Here is a 19805-nt window from a genome sequence, read left to right as displayed (position 1 = left end):
CACAATAAATGCCTCCATTCCCTAGCCACAAGTCCCTGCGGCTTTATGGAGGAGACCTCTGTGGAGGTGCCTTGGCAGTGGGCTCCCTCCTGTCTTCTCTGTGTATCCAAGGGATAGCCTCATGATTCTAGGAGAGGTCAGATATGAGCTAGACTGAAGAAACTTAAAACACAGCCCAAGGAATAAAATGCCAAATCCCTAAAGATCCAAAAGGATCTGAAGGATGTCTCAGGCCTACCTAGATAAGGTAGGGGTGAGTCTTTTTGAACCTTGCCCTACTGTGATTTCTAGGTACAGCCCATGTGTTCCCTGAGTGTGCTCTCTCTCAGGTGGGACTTTCTGGAGAACCATGCATCCTCAGAAGGGCTGTGTGTTTCTGTGGGAGTATTGCAAGTGTTGGATGTCTACCTGTGTGTGTGGGTTTGTGTGTGTGTGTGTGCACGTGTGTATGCCTGTAAGATGAGTCTGCTTAAAAAAATGTGACTAATGCACTGCAGCTCTTCTTTTTTTTATTTTTTGATTCTCCCAAGCTTCTGATGGTCTATCTCTGTGGCTTGCTTGTGATGTAGGGCTCAACATTCTTTATTCTTCTGTGGATCATTAATTTATAGTGAATTGGAAGGCTGGCTGAGACCTGTGAGGGTCCAAATAACCTCCTCCTGCAAAAAAAAAAAAAAAGCCACTTTTCCAGAAAGAGCAGCACACCACACCCATGAACGGACATCTCCTAGTGTTTTCTTGTACTGAAGCCAACCTGCAGAGAGACAGTAGCAATCCTGTCCACAAGGCCCCTTGAATTTATGTCAAATTTGGTTCTCAGCCAAGTAGGAGCTTCATGTCATGAGGGGGCACTCCCCCATTGTCTTGGGATTTCATTCTGGGACAGAGTGTGAGCAGGAGTAAAGTCAGATAGGGGTGAGGATACAATCTGGTGAGGGGTGGATGGCATCCGGCATGTTCATTTGCAAAAAGGTGAACAGAGATGACACAGAAAGTACTTCCAACTTCATGCCCACATTTTCTTAGCTGCCCAAGCAGTCCACACCGTGCCCCAGTGTTCAGGTGAGAGTACTCCAACATGCGGGGAACATTTGGAGTGCAAAATGGGGCCATATTGGAAAACTCCATATTTGAGATCTTTCATACCCAGAGCCAAATGGGAGTTGAGTGGATTTGTGCTGGGTGGTATGTGGCCTCAACACTTACCTCTTTTTTTCATGACTTCTGTGTTCCCTGTTGACCTATGGTTTCCTGGGTCTGGCTCAACGTCTTCCACACTAAACATTTCCCAGATCATGCAGGACGACCCTGATGGGAATCCATTGCTTGAGTGTTTCCTTGTAAACACTGTCACATTTTAATAACTGGACAGCTAATATACTTTTAATACAGAAAACACCCATTACAGGCATCAGCAGGAAACTCTTGTTCTCCCACTTCTATCGGTTGCAGCCTGTGGGATGAGTAGCAGGCAGTCATATCTGCCTTCTGACAGGTAATCTAGGTTCTGTTTCATTTCATCTGGGCCTCCTTTCTCATTGTGGAGGGGGTCATTCATTGGGTTGTTGCTGGATGGGACTGCCTCTCACCACAGATCTTTTGGCTGCAGATATTTCAGGGGTTAACAGAAATTTTGGGTAAGCTAGTCGTGCTCCAGATTGTGGCTTGTGTTCTTGTTGTGGGGGCTGAGGTTGTTTGCACTTTGCAGGAGAATTTTGCATCATCTAACAGTAATCTTTGAACATTGCTTGGACTCCAGCACAAGTCACCTCATTTTCTCAGACAAGCCTTGATTTTTCTTTGCTCTCATGGAGTGTCCACAGTGGCCCTCAACAGCACCACTGTACACCCTTTTCAGGCTTGTAGTGGACACAAACGGCCTTTGAGACACTGTCTCAACCTCATCTGCAGCCGTGTGAGACCAGTTCTAGATGTGAGAACACTGCTTCACCTTGGATTTGCTTTTGCTGTGGCTCCTGTATTTCTCAGAGAGCCCCTGCAAGGTCCAAGATGATGGGAGGCAGTGAGATCAAGCACCTGGCCATCTTTCTCTGACACTTGCCTCTTGGGTCTCAGGCATGATTCTACTATCCAAAGACCCCTCAGCAACTCACCAGATTATATTGCAAACCCCATGGGGCAGATTCTGGCCCAAAGCTTCTTTCAGGAATGGAGTCAGAAGAGTAGTTTTCAGCCACCACCTCACTGTCTTGAAATAATCTCCTCCCCCAGAGGGAACTGACTATGCAGACCACCGAAAAGGTCCCTCAGGTCTAAATTTTATAATCCGGCAGTAGATTGTCACAGGCAGGCTTTTTCCCAATATCAAGCCTTTTCTGCCTGTACCATTTTCATCTTATTAGGCAGGCTGATAGCTCCTCTGATACCCAGGTGCCAGAGCCTGCCTCACAAATACACATGCACTAGTCTCAGGGAACCAGGCCTGAGCTGTGGGCTTTGGCTGTCCTCACGATGAATGCTACTGTTTCCTAGCCACAAGTCCCTGTGGCTTGGCAGAAAAGGAGACCTCCGTGGAGGTGTGTAGGCAAAGGAGTCTAGCCTGTCTTCTCTGTGGGATCCACAGGATAGTCTCATGATCACAGGAGAGGGCAGACATAAGCCAGACTGAGGAAACAACAAGCAGAGCCCCAGCAATAAACTGCAACATCCCTAAGGATTCCAAAGTATGTGCAAAATGCCTCGGGCCTGCCTAGACATTGTAGGGCTTAGTCTTTGGTTGTGGGATGGGGGATGGAGGACGGGAGAGGGATAGCATTAGGAGATATACGTAATGCTAAATGATGAGTTAATGGGTGCAGCACAACAGCATGGCACATGTATACATATGTAACAAACTTGCACATTGTGCACATGTACCCTAAAACTTAAAGTATAATAATAATAAAAGAAAAAAAATAAAAAAGAGGCTTATCCCACTGATTTCTAGGTTCAGTCTGTCGGTGTTCCCTGGGGTTGCTCTCTCCCAGGTGGGGCTTCCTGCAGAACCCTGCAGCCTTATGAGCTGCCGGGCTGTTTGTTTCTGTAGGAGCGTTGCTAGTGTTGGATATCTCCATGTGGGTGTGGATTTGTGTGTTTGTGTGTGTGTGTGTGTATGCTTGTAAGTGGAGTCTGCAAATAGGAATGTGGCTAATGCACTGCAGCTCTTTTTTTTTTTTCAGTCCCCAAACCTTTTGGTGGCCTCTCTTTGTGGCTCTGCTTGGGCTGTGGGGCACCGTGTTCTTTATTTTTCTGTGGATCTTGAGTCTGCAGTGAATTAGGAGTCTGGCCAATACCCTCCAGGGACCAAATATCTTCCCCCTGCAAAAAAAAAAAAAAATCCACCTTCTACAAAGAAGAGGAACACATCACACCCAAGAACAGACATCTCCTTGTGTTTCATTGTCCTGCGGACAAGACAGGGAGAGGCACTAGCAGTTTTGTTTTCAGTGCGTCTTGAATTTACCTCAAATTCAGTTCCCAGGTAAGCAAGTGCTTCAGGTCATGAGGGAGCAATCCTTCATCATTTTGGTATTTCATTCTGGGACATAGGGTGTGAGCAACAATAACGTCAGATAGCGGTGAGGATACAATCTGGTAAGGTGTGGATGGGGTCCTGCACATTCACCTGCAAAAAAATTGAAGACAGATGACACACAAGGTGCTTCCAACTGCATACCCACATTCCCTTAATTGAACAAGCAATCCACACCATGGCCCGGTGTTCAGGTGGGAGTACTCCAACATGCAGGAGGCATTTGGAGTGCAAACTTGCTCAGATACTAGGCCGGCTCTGCCTATACCATTTTCATCTGCTTAGGCAGGCTAACTGCTCTGACAGCCTGGCACCCAATCCTGCCCCACCAATGTGCATGTGCAAGTCTCAGGGCACCAGGTCTGATTGTAAGCTCTGGCTAGTGTCACAGTGAATGTCATCATTGCCTAGCAACAAGTTCCTGTGGCTTGGTGGAGAAGAAAACCTCCGTGGAGCTGTGTCAGCATTGGAGTCTTGCCTGTCTTCTCTGTGGGATTCACGGGATAGTCCCATGATCCTAGGAGAGAGCAGATGTGAGCCAGCCTGAAGAAACCTCAAGCAGAGCTCTAAGAAGAAGCTGCAAAATTCCTAACATTCCAAAGGGATCTGCAGGATTCCTTATGGCTGCCTAGATGTTGTAGGAGTGTCCTTTTCAAACTTGCCTCACTGTAATTTCCAGTTACAGAGCGCCTGTGTTCCCTGAGGTTGATGTCTCCCTGGTGGGGTTTCCTGCATAACCACACAGCCTTAGGGGCTGTGTGTTTGTTTGAAATTGTTGCGAGTGTTGGATGTCTGCGTGTGTGTGTGTGGCATTTGTGTGTGTGTGTGTCTTAAGTGGATCTACTTAAAGGAGTGTGGTTAACACACTCAGCTCTTTTTTTTTTTTTTTAAGTTGCCAATGTTCTGGTGGTCTGTCTGTGTGGCTCTGCCTGGGCTGTGGGGCTCTATGTTTTTTGTTTTTCTGTGGACTATGATCCACAGTGAATTGGGAGGTGGGCCAAGACCCGCTGGCATCCAAATAACCTCCCTTGGCAAAAAAAAAAGCCACACTTCCAGACAGAAGAGGAGCACACCACACCAAAAAACAGACATCTTTCAGTGTTTCATTTTTCTGAGGCCAACTCAGGGAGAGTCACTAGCAGTCCTTCCGCAGGGCTCCTTGTATTTGCCTCAAATTCAGTAGGTAGCCTGGCAGGTGCTTCATGTCATGAGGTGGCACTCCTCTATCGTGCTGGGATTTCATCCTGGGACATACAATGTGAGCAGCAATAGGATAAGATACAGGTGAGAATACAATCTCGTGAGGGATCAGTGTGGTTCCCCAACTACAAATGCAAAAAAAAATAAAAAATAAAGACAGATGACACAGAAGGTGCTTCCAACTCCATCCCCACAATCCGTCAATCGCCCAAGCAGTGCACACCATGGCTCTGTATTCTGATGGCAGAACCCCAACCGAAGAGGAATATTTGGAGTGCAAATTAAGGTCAAGTTGGCAAACTGCTGATTTGGGGGTTTTCATACCCTGCACCCAACGGCAGTGGAATTGATTAATGCTGGAAGACATGTAGCCTCCACAGCTGCCTCTTCTTTTCTTGACTTCCAAGTTCCTCATTGGCCTAGGATTTCCTGGGTCTGCCTCCATGTCTTCCACACTAAAAGTTTCTTAGGTCATGGAGAATGACCCTTATGGAAATCCATTGCTTGAGTGGAGGTACAGGTGGGTTGTACCTAGAAATTACAGCGGAACAAGTTTCAAAAAGACTCACCCTTAAAACATGTGGGAGGCCAGAGGCATCCTGCAGATCCTTTATGATTTTTAGGGATTTTGCAGTTTATTCTTGGGCTGTGCTTGATGTGCCTTCAGAGTGGCTCTACTCTGCCCTCTGCTGGGCTCATGGTACTATCCTGGGGCTCCCACAGAGGAGAGGTGAGAGCTCACTACTGATGCACCTCAATGGAGGTTTCATTTTCCACAAAGCTGCAGGGCCTTTTCCCTAGGCAATGATGATCTTCATTGTGATGCTAGTCAGAATGCACAGCTCAGGCCTGGTGACCTGAGAGTAGCACATGCACATCCGCCAGACAGGCACAGGCGCTAGGCTGCCAGACCTGTCAGCTTGCCTAAGAAGAGGAAAATAGTACAGGCAAAGCTGGCCTGGTATCAGAAAAAATGGCTGTCTGAAATAACCCAGAGCAAGACCATACAATTTTGACAGTAGAGCCCCTTTGGGTCCTCTCCGTGGCTGGGTCCCACCAGAGAAGGAGGCGTTTTTGGACGTGCGGTGGTCACTGGAAGCTGCTCCTCTGACTCCATTCCCAAAAGAGGCTGTGTGCAAGATTCAGGTCCCATGGAAATTAGAATATAGTCTGGTGAGTTATTAAGGGGTCTTTGGGTGGTGCAGTCATACCTGATAAACCAGAGGCAGGTGTCAGTGAATGATGGCCAGACCCTTGGCCTCACTGCCTCCCATCACACTGGGCCTCACAGGGGCTCCCTAGCAAAGGCACGAATCATGAAAAAAGCAAGTCTAAGATAGAGCAGTGGTCTCACACCTTGAACTGACCTTTACTGGGTTCAGATAAAGTTGAGATAGTCTCTCAGAGGCCAAGTGTGATATTTGCAAGCCTAAAAAGAGTTTCCAGTAGTGCTATTGAAGGGGCACCATGGACCCACATTGAAAGCAAAGAAAATTCAAGGCTCACCTGAGAGAATGAGGTGACTTTTGCTGGAGTCCAAGCAACACTCAAAGATTCCTGTCACAGGACCCAAAAGCCTCCTGAAAATTGCAAACAGCCTCAGCTGCAACAAAGAGATGATGACCCACAAGCCGGAGTGCAGCTAGGCTACTTGAAGTCTCTTTTGCTCCCTGAAATCCCTGGCAGCCAAAAGATCTGTGGCAAGAGGCAGTCCTATCCAGAAACAGCCCAATAAAAGACACCCCCCACAATGAGAAAGGGCATGCAGATGAATAAAATAGAACCTAGGTTACCAGGCAAAAGCTAGAAATAACTGCCTGCTTCTCATTCCAGAGGAATGGTGCAGCCCTCTGATAGAAGTGATAGAACAACAGTTTCCTTGCTGGTGGCTGCAATGGGAATTTATGGTTTTAAAAGTATCACACATGCCCTGTCATTAAAATGTGACAGTGTTTAGAAGGAAACATTCAGGCAATGGATTCCCATGAGGGTCATCCTCTGTGAACTGGGAATTGTTCAGTGTGGAAGACATTGAGCCAGACCCAGGAAACCCTGGGCCAATGAGGAACACTGAAGTCAGAAAAGAAGAGGCAAGTATGGAGGCCAAATCCCACCTAACATCCCATTTGGCTCTGGGTATTCAAGTCCTCAAATTGGGAGTGTGCCAGGTTGGCCCCAGTTGGCACTCCAAATATTCCCTGCACGTTGCAGTACTCCCACCTGAACATTGGATGATCATGTGGACTGCTGGTCCAATTAAGGGAATGTGGGGATGCAGCTGGAAGCACCTTCTGCATTATCTCTCTTCAACTTTTTTGCAGGTGAATGTGCTGGACCCCATGGACCCCTCACCAGATTGTATCCTCACCCCATCTGTCCTTATTGCTGCTCACACTCTGTGTTCCATAATGAAATCACAAGATGATAGAGGAGTGGCCCCTCATGACGTTTAGCACCTGCTCAGCTGAGAACCGAATTTAAGGTAAATCCACACTGCTGTGTGGAAAAGACTGAAAGTGTCTCTCCCTGGGTTGGCCACAGGACAATGAAAAACTGGCTGATGTCTGTTCTTGGGTGTGATATGCTCCTCTTCTTTCTTGAAAAGTGGAGTTTTTTGCAGGGGAAGGTGATTTGGACCCTGGCAGGTCCCAGCCAGCCTCTCAATTCACTGCAGATTAATGATCCACAGAACAATAAAAAAACACGGAGCCCAAGAAAAGCAGCAGGGACAGGCCACCAAAACGTTGAGACTCAAAAAAACAACAACAACAACAACAAAAGAGGTCTGCAGTGTGTTAGCCACATACCTTTAAGCCGACTATAATTACAGGCAAAACACACAAAGCTACACAAACACGCAGACATCCCGGACTCACAATGCTTCCTCAGAAACACACACACACACACACACGGTAACTTTTGAGGCTGCGTGGTTCTGCAGGAAGCCCCACTTGGGAGAGAGCAACCCTGGGGAACAAAGGCGGACTGTACCTAGAAATCACAGTGGGGCAATTTTCAAAAAGACTCACCCCTACAACATCAAGGCACACCTGGAGCAACCTGCAGATCCTTTTGAATCCTTAGGGATTTCCTGGTTTATTCATCAAGCTCTGATTGATGTGTCTTCAGGCTGGCTCACATCTGCCCTCTCCTAGGATTATGGGACTACCCCAAGAATACCACAGAGAAGACAGGTGAAAGTCTACTGCTGACACACCTCCATGGAGGTCTCCTTCTCTACCAAGACACAGGCACTTGTCGCTAAGCCAGGGGGTTATTCATTGTGACACTAGCCAGAGCTCACAGCTCAGGCCTGGTGCCCTGAGGCTAGCGCATGCACATTTGCAACGTAGCTCCCGCATGGCTGTCAGATATGTCATCCTGCCTAAGCAGAGGAAAATGGTACAGGCAGAGCCAGCTTGGTATCAGGAAAAAAGCTGTCTGCAATAACTCACCATGGGGCCCTAAAACTTTCTAACTCAGGGCCCCTTCGGGCCATCTTCATCGTCTGGTACCTCTGGAGGAAGAATTGTTTTGAGACTGTGAAGTGGTTGTTCTGACTCCATTCCTGAAAGAGGCTGCATGTGGGAGTCGAGTCCCATGGAAACTGGCATATAGTTTGTTGAGTTGTGGGGTCTTTGGATGTAGGAATCATACCTGAGACTCCAGAGGTGGGTGTAAGCCAAGTATGGACAAGCCCTTGACCTCACTGCCCCCCTTCATCCTGGGCCTCTCAAGGGCTCTCTGGGAAAGGCAGACACCATGACAAATGCAAGTCCAAGGTGAAATGTTGTTCTACACCTCAAAACTGACCTCTCACAGGTGATGATGAAGTTGAAATAGTGTGTCAGAGACCATCTGTGGTGATTGAAAGCCTGAAAATGGTGTCCAGTAGTGCTGTTGAGTGACACTGTGGGCCCCCCATTATGGAGTGACCCACAATATGGAGTGCAGCCAGCCTACCCAAAGACCCTTTTGCTCCCAGAAATTTCTGGCAGCCAAAAAATCTGTGGCGAGAGGCAGCCACATCCAGTAACAGCCAAATGAAAGACCCACCCCACAATGAGAAACGATATGCCGATGAAATGAAACATATGGTAGATTTTTTTTTTTTTCAGGGAGAGGTAACTTGGATGCCAGCAGGTCTTGGCCCACCTCCCAATTCATTGTGGATTCATTATCCACAGGAAAATAAAAAAACACGGAGCTCTGCAGCCCAAGCAGAGCTACACAGGCCACAAAAAGGTCGGCAGACTAAAAAAAAATGAAATGCTGAAGTGCGTTAGCCACATTTCTTTAAGCAGGTTACACTTACAGACAAACACACACACAATGCCTCCCACACAGGCAGACATCCAACAGTGACAACATTCCCACAGAAACACAGAGCCCAGCAGCTCCTGAGGCTGCAAGGTTCTGCAGGAGGCTTCACCTGGAAGAGATCAATCCCAGGGAACACAGGCCGGTTGAACCTAGGAACTACTGAGAAGAAAGTTTCAAAAAGAGTAACTCCTAAAAAGTCTAGAAAGGCCTGAAAAATCCTGCAGAATTTTGATTACTTAGGGATTTTGTGGTTTATACCTGGGGCTCTGCTTGTCATTTCTTCAGACTGGCTCATGTCTGCCCTCTCCTAAGATCGTGGGACAATCCTGTGGATTTCACAGAGAAGACAGTCCACTGCTGACTCACCTCCACAGAGGTCTCCTTCACCTCCATTCTACATGGACTTGTCAATAGGCAACTGTGACATTCATTGTGACACTAACCAGTGCTCACAATTAGGCCTGGTGCCCTAATACTAGTGCTTTCACATTCGTGATGCAGGCTCAGGGGCCCAGTGGTCAGAGCTTTCAGCCTGCCTGAGCAGAGGAAAATGGTAGAGGCAGAGCTGGCCAAAGAAAGCCTGCCTAAGAAAACCCACCGAAGGGCCCTGAAAGTCTTGATCTCAGGGCCCCTTCTGGCCCTCCTCTATGTGATTGAGTGCAGCTGGAGAAGGAGAGTTTTTCAGACTGTGAGATGGTTGCTTGAAACTGCTTTTCTGAATCCATTCCTGAAAGAGGCTGTGAGAAAAATTGGGTCAAATGGGGATTGGAATACAGTCGGGTGTGTTGTTGAGCATTCTTTGGGTGATAGAATCATAAGTGAGACCCCAGAGGAGGGTATCAGCAAAAGATGGTCGGGCTGCTGAACTCACAGCCTCCCTTCATCCTGGGCCTTACATGGGTTCTGTGGGAAAGGCAAGAACCATGACAAAGGCAAGTCCAAGTGAAGCAGTGTTCCCACACCTTGGACCAGCCTCTCAAGGGTGCAGATGAGGTTGAATCAGTGTCATTGATGCTGTCTGTGGAGATGGGAAGCTTGGAAAGTGTGTACAGTAGTACTGTTGAGGGGCACTGTGCATTCAACATAAAAGCAAAGAAAAATCAAATCTCACCTGAGAGAACAAGCTGCCTTTTGTGAGAGTCCAAGTATTGTTGAACGATTCCTGTCAGAAGACACAAAGCCTCTTGCAAAGTGCAAACCTAAGCCCCCACAACAAGATAATGAATAACATCATATAGTGAAGCCAGCCTACCCAAAGTCCCTTTTGCATCTAAAATCTCTGGCAGCTAAATAGTCTGTCAAGACTCAGTCCCATCCGGCAATAGTCCATTGAAAGAGCCCCTCCACAATGAGAAGGCAGTGCAGATGAAATGAAACAAAGGTTAGATTACCAGACAAAAGCCAGACATAGCTGCCTGCTTTTTCATCCTACAGGAAGCATGCAATCCTTTAATAAAAGTGGAAGAACAAGAGGTTTCTTGGTGGTGGCTGTTAAGGGAATTTACTGATTTAAAAGTATCAACACTGCCCAGTCATTAAAGTGTGACAGTGTTTAAAAGGAAACACTCTCACAATACATTCCCATAAAGGTTGTTCTATGTGAACTGAAAAACGTTTAGGGAAGAAGTCGTTGAGCCAGTCTCAGGATGCCATAGGCCAATGAGCAACATGGAAGTCAGGAAAAGAAGAGGCAAGTGTGGAGGCCACCTCCCATGCAGCATGAATCCATTCCACTCCCATTTGGCTCCGTGTATGAAAGCTCTCATATCAGGAGTTTGTCAGGATGGCCCCAATTTGCACTCCAAATATTCCTTGCACGTTGGAGTATTTTCAGTGGAACATTGGACCATGGTGTGGACTGCTTGGGCAGTTAAGGAATGCGGGGATGGAGTTAGAAGCACATTCTGTGTCATCTATCTTAATTTTTATTTTTTATTTTTTTGCAGGTGAAGTTGCAGGACCCCATCCACCCTTCGTCAGATTGTATCCTCACACCTGTCTGACCTTACTGCTGCTCACACTCTATGGCTCAGAATAAAACCCTAAGATGATGGAGGAGTGCCCCCTCATGACATGAAGCACCTGCTCAACTGGGAACAAATTGGAGGTAAATTCAAGGGTCCTACAGACAGGACTGCTAGTGTCTCTACTTGTGTTGGCTGAAGGACAATGACACACTGAGAGATATCTGTTTTTTGGTGTGGTGTTCTCCTCTTCATTCTAGGAGAGACTTTTTCATAGGATGAGGTGACGTGGATGCCTGCAGATCTTGGCACACCTCCGAATTCACTGCAGATTCATGATCCACAGAAAAATAAAGAATATGGTTCCCTTCACCCCAAGCAGAGCCACACAGGCAGGCCACCAAAAGTTGAGAGACTCAAAAAAAAAAGCGCTAAAGTGCATTAGCCACACTCCTTTAAGCAGACTCCACTTCCAGGGGCACACACACATAAACCCAAACACACAATGCAATACACACACACAGACATCCAAAACTCGCAACATTCCCACAAAACACACAGCCCATCAGCTCCTTAGGCTATGTGGTTGTGCAGAAATTTCCACCCGGGAGACAGCAATCCCGAGGAACACAGGTGGGCTGTACCTAGAAACCACAGTGGGGCAAGTATCGACAAGATTCACCAATACAAAAAGACTCACCCATACAACATCTAGGCAGGTCTGAAGAATCCTGCGGATCATTTTGCATCTTCAAGGGTTTCACAGTTTATTCCTGGGGCTGTGCTTGACGTTTTTTCTGGCTGGCTCATATCTGCCTCTCCTAGGATCATGGGACTATCTCGTGGATTCCACAAAGAAGACAGGCTAGAGTCCACTGCTGATCCAACTCCAGGAAGATCTCCTCCAAGCTTCAGGGACTTGTCGTTAGGCAATGTTGACATTCATTGTGATGCTAGCCAGAGCACACAATCAGGCCTGATGCCATGAGGCTAGTGCATGCACATTTATGAGGCAGGCTGTGTCACCCAGCTGTCAGAGCTGTCAGTCTGCCTAAGCAGAGGAAAAGGGTAGAGGGAGAGTTGGCCTGGTACCTGGAAAAAGGCTGCCTCTGAAAACCCACTACAGGACCTAAAAAGTCTTGACCCTAGGACCCTTTTGGGCCAATTCCATGGTCAGGTCCTGATGGAAGAGGAGGCATTTTGAGACTATAAGGTAGTTGCTGGAAATTGCTCTTCTGACTCCATTCCTGAAAGAAGCTGTGTGCAAGAATTGGATCCCATAGGGACTGGAATTTAGTCTAGTGTGTTGTTGAGAAATCTTTTACTGATAAAATCATACCTGAGACCCCAGAGAAGGATGTCAATGAAAGATGGCTGGACTCCAGACCTCAACTACCATCCTTCATCCTGGGCCTCACCAGGGGTCCCTGGGAAAGGCAGGAACCGCGACAAAGTCAAGTCCAAGGTATAGCAGTGTTCTCATACCTCCTGACTGGCCTCTCAGCAGTGCAGATGCAATTGAGACAGTGTCTCAGAGGCCATCATTTGTGGTGACATGCCTGAAATGGGTGTCCAGTAGTGCTGTGAGGGGCACTGTGGATTGCCCATGAAAACAAAGAAAAATCAAGGCTCACCTTAGGGAATGAGCTGTGTTATGCTGGAGTCCAAGCATTGTTCAATGATTCCTGTCAGAGGACCCAAAAGCATCCAGCAAAGTGCAAGCAGTCTCAGCTCTGGCAATGAGACAATGATCCACAACCTGGAGCACAGCCAGCCTCTCTGACATCTTTTTTGCTCTCTGAAATTCCTGGCAGCTAAATAATCTGTAGCAAGAGGCAGTCCCATCCATCAACAGCCCAATGAAAGAGCCCAACCACAATGAAAAGGCTCTGTAGGGGAAATGAAACAGGCTGGATTACCAGGAAAAAGCCAGACATGGCGGCATGCTTCTCATCCTACAAGAATCATGCACCCCTTTGATAGAAGTGAAATAACAAGAGCTTCCTTTTGGTGGCTGTAACAGTACTTTGCTGTTTGAAAGTATCAAAGCTGCCCAGTCTTTAAAACATAACAGTGTTTAGAAGGAAACATTCATGCAATGGATTTTCATGAGAGTTGTTCTCCGTGAACTGGGAAAGGTTTAGTGTGGAAGTCCTTGAGCCAGACCTAGGAAATCTTAGGCTGATGAAGAACATGGAAGTTAGCAAAAGAAGATGCAAGTGTGAAGGCCACATCCTAGCCAGCGTCAATCCTTTCTACTCCTGTTTGGCTCCTGTTATGAAAGAGCTCATATCAGGAGTTCGCCAGGATGGCCCCAGTTTGCACTCCAAATATTCCATACACATTGGAGTACTTCTGCCTGAACACTGGGGCATGTTGTAGACTGCTTGTGCAACTCAGAGAAGGTGGGGATGGAGTTGGAATCACCTTCTGTGTCATCAGTCTTCATTTTTATTTTGTGGGTGAACTTGTGGGACCCCATCCAACTCTCACAAGATAGTATCCTCACACCTATTTTGCCTTATTGCTGCTCACATTCCATGTTCCAGGATAAAATCCTAAAATGATAGTGGAGTGCCCCCTCATGACTGTAAGCATCTGCTCAACTGTGAACCAAATTTGAGGTAAATTCAAGGAGCTCTGCAGATAGGACTTCTTGTGTCTCTACCTGTATTGGCTGAAGGACAATGAAACACTGGGAGACGTCTGTCTTTTGGTGTGGTGTGCTTATTTTCTTTCTAGAGGACTGAATTTCTTTTTCCAGAGGGAGGTGATTTGGACACTGGCAGGTCTCAGCCAGCCTGCCAATTTGCTGTGGAATCAAGATCCACAGAAAAATAAAGAAGATGGGGCCCTGCAGTGGAGGCAAATCCACACAGACAGGCCAACAAAAGATTGGCAGACAAAAAAATCAAGCACTGAATTACGTTTACCACATTCCTTTAAGCAGATTCCACTTACAGGCACACACACACACACACACACAGTGCCACTTAGACACACAGACATCCAACACTCACAACGCTTCCAAAGGACCACAAAGCCTGGTAGCTCCTGAGGGTGCGTGCTTCTGCAGGAAGCCTCACCTGAAAGAGAGACACCCCGTGGAAGAGAGGCAGGCTATACCTAGAAATAACATTGAGGCAACTTTCAAAAAGACTCACCCATACAATGTCTACGGAGGCCTGAAGAATCCAGCAGATCCTTTTGGATACTTAGGGATTTTGTGGTTTATTCCTGGGGCTCTGCTTGATGTTTCTTCAGGGTGGGTCATGTCTACCTTCTCCTAGGATCCTGGGACTATCCTGTGAATCCCACAGAGAAGACAGGTAAGAGTCCACTGCTGATGCTTCTCCATGGAGGTTTCCTTCTCCTCCAAGCTGCAGAGACTTGTTGCTAGGCAACAGTGACATTCACTGTGATACTAGCCAGAGATCACACTCAGGCCTGGTACCCTGAGACTAGTGCATGCCCATTTGTGAGGCAGGCTTGGGTGACAGACTTTAAGCAAAGTGCAAACAACCTCAGCTTCCACAAGACAATGACCCACAACCTGGAGTGCAGCCAGCCTACCTTAAGTCTCTTTTGCTCTTTGAAATCCCTGGCAGCTAAATAATCTGTGGTGAAAAGAAGTCCCATACAGCAACATGCCAATGAAAGAGCCCATCCACATTAAGAAGGCTGTGCAGGTGAAATGAAACAAAGGCTAGAATACCAGGCAAAAGCCAGACACAGCTGCCTGCTTCTCATCTTACAGGAATCATGTAGCCTTCCAAAAGAAGTCAGAGAAACAAGAGTTTCCTTGTTGGGAGCTGTAACTGTAATTTATGCATTAAAAAATATAAAAGCTGCCCAGTCATTAAAACTTGACAGTGTTCAGAAGAAAATGCTTATTCAATGAAATCCCATGAGGGTTGTTATCCATGAAATGGAAAATCTTTGGTGTGGAAGAGGAGGACCATGGGAGTCAGGGAAAGAGGTAAATGTGGAGTCCAAATCCCAACCAGCATCAATCCATTCCAATCCCATTCGGCTTCGGGTATGAAATCTTTCAAATTGGAAGTTTGCCAGGTTGGCCCCAATAGGCACTTCAAATGTTCCTGGCATGTTGGAGTACTCCCACCTGAACACCCGGTCATCTTGTTGACTGCTTGTATAATTAAGATAATGCAGGGATAAATTTGGAAGCATCTTATGTGTTATCCGTGTTCATTATTTTTGCAGGTTAAATTGGGGGATCCCATTCACTCCTCACCAGATAGTAACCTCACCTTTCTGTGACTTATTTGCTGCTCACACTCAATGTCCCAGGATGAAATGCCAAGATGACGAAGTAGTGCCCACTCACGACGTAAAGCACCTGCTCAACTGGGAACAGAATTCAAGGTAAATTCAAGTACCCTGCAGACAAGACTGCCAGTGTCTCACCCTGCCTTGGCTACGGGACAATGAAACACAAGGAGATGTCTGTTTTTTGGTGTGGTGTGCTCCCTCTTCTTTCTAGAAGAATGGTTTTTTTGAAGGTGGAGGAGATTTGAACACTGGCCTTTATCAGCCTGCCTCCCAATTCACTGCGGATTCATGATCCACCGAGAAATGAAGGACACGGAGCCCCTCAACCTGAGCAGAACCACACAGACAGGCCACAAAAAGGTTGGGAGACTCAAAATAAGAGAAAGGCATAAGTGCATTAGCCACATTCCTTTAAGCAGGATCCACATACAGGCACACACACATACACACACACAATGCCACACACACACTCAGACATCCAACACTTGCAACACTCTCACAGAATCACACAGCCTAGCAGCTTCTAAGGCTGTGTGTTTCTTCAAGAAGTCTCACCTGGGAGAGAGCAACCTTGGGGAAAACAGGGGGGTTGTACCTAGAAATCACAGTGACACACGTTTCAAAAAAACTCACCCCCACAATGTCTACACAAGCCTGAGGAATCCCATTGATGATTTTAGCTTCTCAGAAATTTTGTGGTTTATTCCTGGAGCTCCATTTGATGTTTCTTCAGGCTGGTTCATGTCTGCCCTCTCTTAGGATCACGGGACTGTCTCTTGGATCCCACAGAGAAGAGAGATGAGAGTACAGTCCTGATGTACCACCATGGAGGTCTCCTTCTCTGCAAAGCCACTGGGACTTGTCCCCAGGCAACAGTGACATTAATTGTGACACTAGCAAGAGCTCAAATCAGGCCTGCTGCTCTGATACTAGGGCATGAGCATTCATGAGCCAGGCTTGGATGCCTAGCTGTCAGAGCTGTCAGGCTGCCAAAGCAGAGGAAAATGGTACAGGCAGAGTTTGCCTGGTATCAAAAATAAAGGTTGCTGGCAACAACTTACTGTGGGTCCCTAAATGTCTCAAACCCAGTGCCCCTTCGAGCTGACTCTGTGGTCACATCCCACTGGAAAAGAAGGTGTTTTGAGACTGTGAGGTGGTTGCTGGAACCTGCTCTTCTGATTCCTTTCCTGGAATAGGCTGTGTGCAAGAATTGGGTCCCATGGGGATTGGAATATAGGCTGGCATGTTGTTGAGGGTGCCTTTGAGTGACAGAATCATACCTGAGACCCCAGAGCTGGGTGTCAGTGAAAGATGGCTGAGCTCTTCACCTCACTACCTCCCTTCATCCTGGGCCTCACAGGGGCTTTCTGGGAAAGTCAGGAACACTGACAAACTCAAGTCCACCTTGGAACGTCTTCTCATACCTCAGACTGGCCTCTCACATTTGCAGATGAGGTTGAGATAGTGTCTCAGAGGCCATCTGTGGCAAAGACAAGCCTAAAATGATGTCCAGTAGTACTGTTGAGGGGCACTGTGGATTCCCCATGAAAGTAAAGAAAAGGGCAGGGGGCAGTGGCTCATGCCTGTAATCCCAGCACTTTGGGAGGTGGAGGAAGGCAGATCATGAGGTCAGGAGATCGAGACCATACTGGCTAACATGGTGAAACCCTGTCTCTACTAAAAATACAAAAAAAATAGCTGGCATGGTGGTGGGTGCCTGTATTCCCACCTACTAGGGAGGCTGAGGAAGGAGAATGGAATGAACCCAGGATGCAGAGCTTGCAGTGACTGAGATTGTGCCACTGCACTCCAGCCTGGGTGACAGAGTGAGACTCTGTCTCAAAAAAAAAAAAAAAAGAAAAGAAATTAAAGAAAAATCAGCGCTAACCTTAGAGAATGAGCTGCCTTTTGCTGGAGTCCAAGCAATGTTCACTTATTCCTGTCAGAGGACCCAAAAACCTGTAAAGTGCAAGCATTCTCAGCCCAAACAATGAGATAAAAACCCACAAACTGGAGAGCAGCCAGCCTACCTGAAGTCCCTTTTGATCTCTGAAATTCCTGGCAACTAAATAATCTGTGGCAAGAGGCAGTCCCATTCAGCAACAGCCCAGTGAAACAGCCCCTCCACAATAAGATCGTGCAAATGAAATGAAACTGAGGCTAGATAACCAACAACAGGCAGACATGGCTGCCTACCTCTCATCCTACAGAAATCATGCAGTCCTCTGATAGAAGTGGGAAAAAAGGAGTTTCCTTGCTGGCAGTTGTAACAGCAATTTACAGTTTTAAAAGTATCAAAGATGCCCAGTCATTAAAACGTGACAATGTTTAGAAGGAAACACTCATGCAATAGAATCCCATGAGGGTTGTTCGCTGTGAACTGGGAAAATTTAGGTGTAGAAGTCGATGACACAGACCCAGGAAACCCTAGGCCAAGGAGAAACATGAAAGTCATGAAAATAACAGGCAAGTGTGGAGGTCAAATCTAACCCAGCATCAATCCATTCCATGCCCATTTGGCTCTGGGTTTGAAAGCTCTAACAACAGGAGTTAGCCAGGATGACCCCAATTTGCATTCCAAACGTTCCTTGCACGTTGGAGTATTCCCATCTGAACACTGGGCCATGCTATGGTCTGCTTGTGCAATTAAGGGAATGTGGGGATGGAGTTGGAAGCATCTTGTGTGTCATTTATCTACATTTTTTTTGCAGATGAAGTGGTGGAATCCCATCCACCCCTCACACTATTGTATCCTCACCACTACCTGACCTTATTGCTGCTCACAATCTATGTCCCAGGATGAAATCCCAAAAAAATGGAGGTGTTCCCCCTCTCGGCATAAAGCACATGCTTGGTTGGGAACCAAAGTCTATTTAAATTCAAGGGGCCCTGTGGAAAGTACTGCTAGTGCCTCTTCCTGGGTTTTCTGCAGGACAGTGAAACACTGGGATATGTCTCTTTTTGCTTGGTTTGCTCCTCTTTTTTCTAGAAGGTGGCTTTTTTTTTCAGGGCGTGGTGATATAAACACCAGCAGAACTCAGCAAACCTCCTAACTCACTATGGATTCATGATCCACAGGAAAATAAAGAACACAGAACCCCTCAGCCCAAGCAGAGCCACACAGACAGGTCACCAAAAGGTAGAGAGATTAAAAAAAAAAACAGAAGCGCTGAAGTGCATTAGCCACATTCCTTTACGCAGGCTCCACTTAGAGGAAAACACACACACAAACTGCCATACACTCACACAAACACACACAATGAGACACACACAGCAGACATCCAACATATGCAACACTCTCACAGAATCACATAGTCTGGCAGCTTCTGAGCCTGCGTGGTTCTGCAGGAAACCCCACCTGGGAGAGAGCAACCCCAGGGAACACAGGAGGGCAGTACCTAGAAATTACAGTGGAGCAAGTTTCAAAATGACTCACACCTACGATGTCTAGACAAGCCTGAGGCATCCTGTAGATCCTTCTGGATCCTTAGAGATTAGTGGTTTATTCCTGGGGCTCTGTTTGAGGTTTCTTCAGGCTTGCTCACATATCCCCTTTCCTGGGATCACAGGACTAACCCAAGAATAACACAGAGAACACAGGAAAGAGTCCAGGGTGGGCACACTGCCATGGAGGTCTCCTTCTCCGCCAAGCTGCAGGGACTTGTTGCTAGGTAAAGGGGTTATTCATTGTGACACTAGCCAGAGCTCACAGCTCAGACCGGTGTTCTGAGGCTAGTGCATGCACATTCAGGAGGGGGGCTTGGGTGCCTGGCTGTCAGAGCTGTCATCCTGCCTCAGCAGAGGTAAATGATACAGGCAGAGCTGGCCTGTTATCAGAAAAAAAAATGTGTCTGGGATAACCAAATTTGGGTCCCTAAAAGTGTTGACCTTAGGACCTCTTCGGGTCGTCTCCAAGGTCAGGTCACGCTGGAGAAAGAGACGTTTCAAGACTGTGGTCATTGAAAACTGCTCTTCTGACTTCAGTCCTGAAAGAGGTTGTGTGCAAGAAACGGGTCCCATGGGGACTGAAATATAGTCCAGTGAGTTTTTGTGGGGTTTTGAGTGATGGAATCATATCTGAGACCCCAGTGGTAGATTTCAGCAAAATATGGACAAGCTCTTGAACTCAATCACTCCCTTCATCGTGGGCCTCAAAAGGGCTCTCTGGGAAAGGCAGGAACAACGACAAATGCAAGTTGAAGGTGGCTCAGTGTTCTCACACCTGAGAAGTGTGTCCGGTAATGCTGTTGAGGGGCAATGTGTAAGCCCCTGAAATCCAAGAAAAATCATGCTCACCTGAGAGAATGAGCTGACTTGTGCTAGAGCACAAGCTATGTTCAAAGATTCCTGTCAGAGGATGCATACTCCTCCTGTAAAGTGCAAACAACCTCAGCCCCCACATTGAGACCACAACCCACAACAAGGAGTGCAGCCAGGCTGACTGAAGTCCCTTTTGGTTTCAGAAATCCCTGGCAGATGAAAGATATGTGGCT

The 19805-nt window shown here is 47.1% G+C and overlaps 2 long non-coding RNA genes across 2 annotated transcripts; both read right to left on the bottom strand.

Annotated features, from left to right (window-relative positions):
• Positions 1 to 492: 492 nt before the first annotated feature.
• LOC129476779 (uncharacterized) lies at positions 493 to 12031 on the bottom strand. The gene is made up of 4 exons (XR_008655074.2): positions 11720 to 12031; positions 3464 to 3625; positions 3189 to 3318; positions 493 to 659 (listed from the first exon to the last, which is right to left on the bottom strand). It is a non-coding gene; the product is annotated as an uncharacterized lncRNA (long non-coding RNA).
• A 2180-nt stretch (positions 12032 to 14211) lies between these two features.
• Positions 14212 to 16114, bottom strand: LOC129476780 (uncharacterized). Its single transcript, XR_008655075.2, has 3 exons — positions 15946 to 16114; positions 15291 to 15387; positions 14212 to 14324 (listed from the first exon to the last, which is right to left on the bottom strand). It is a non-coding gene; the product is annotated as an uncharacterized lncRNA (long non-coding RNA).
• Positions 16115 to 19805: the final 3691 nt, after the last annotated feature.

The sequence above is a fragment of the Symphalangus syndactylus genome, chromosome Y (assembly GCF_028878055.3).
Source record: "Symphalangus syndactylus isolate Jambi chromosome Y, NHGRI_mSymSyn1-v2.1_pri, whole genome shotgun sequence".
NCBI lineage: Eukaryota > Metazoa > Chordata > Mammalia > Primates > Hylobatidae > Symphalangus > Symphalangus syndactylus.
Note: the sequence above shows the minus strand (reverse complement) of the source record. Positions and strands in the feature narration are given on the sequence as shown.